This window comes from Penaeus monodon, chromosome 24, assembly GCF_015228065.2.
Source record: "Penaeus monodon isolate SGIC_2016 chromosome 24, NSTDA_Pmon_1, whole genome shotgun sequence".
In the NCBI taxonomy this organism is placed as follows: domain Eukaryota; kingdom Metazoa; phylum Arthropoda; class Malacostraca; order Decapoda; family Penaeidae; genus Penaeus; species Penaeus monodon.
The window spans coordinates 26,860,972-26,861,596 of NC_051409.1; the positions used below are offsets into that span (position 1 = coordinate 26,860,972).

Sequence of the window (625 nt, forward strand, 5' to 3'; positions counted from 1 at the left end):
TTTTTTGATTTATGATTAGCAGTTTTTTTTTTTCATAATTATATAATTTCAATTTAGTCATTACGTTTAGTTTAAGCCTGAAGGTACGATTTTTTATCTTTTTTTTTTCTCTCTGATTTATATGGCTTTGTCATGATTATGCGATATTTTTTCTTTCCTTTTGAATTTTTTTATCAAGATATTAATTTCAATTTTAGAATGTACTGTCTTATGTTACTATTATATGTCATGAAACAGTATGATTATGATCATCATTATTTCTGAAATTCTATCGATCATATAAGATAGTAATATGCTATGGGTATATTGAGAATTGAATAATCACTCTAACAATGTCTAAGTGAGAATAGATTGTTGTATGATATTATAGAATGTTTAGAATAATAGTTTTATGATTATATTGCTTTATATCATACATATGAGTATACATAGATTTATGAATTATATATTAAAAGTCATACCAACCACAGACTCTAAAATCCAGAATACTACATATCCCTCAGACAACATCTTAGAGAGCTTCTTGGCTAAGCACTAACTACACACACGAAAGTAGCAGAATCCTTATCTGCCCTTAATGACCACGACATACCTCACTTGCATGATCAAGCATTGGCATGCTACT

General features: G+C 27.7%; 1 pseudogene; it reads right to left on the minus strand.

Annotated features, from left to right (window-relative positions):
• The window catches only part of LOC119588934, an 8,280-nt pseudogene extending 7,661 nt beyond the window's left edge, over positions 1-619 (minus strand).
• Between the last annotated feature and the right edge of the window lie 6 nt (positions 620-625).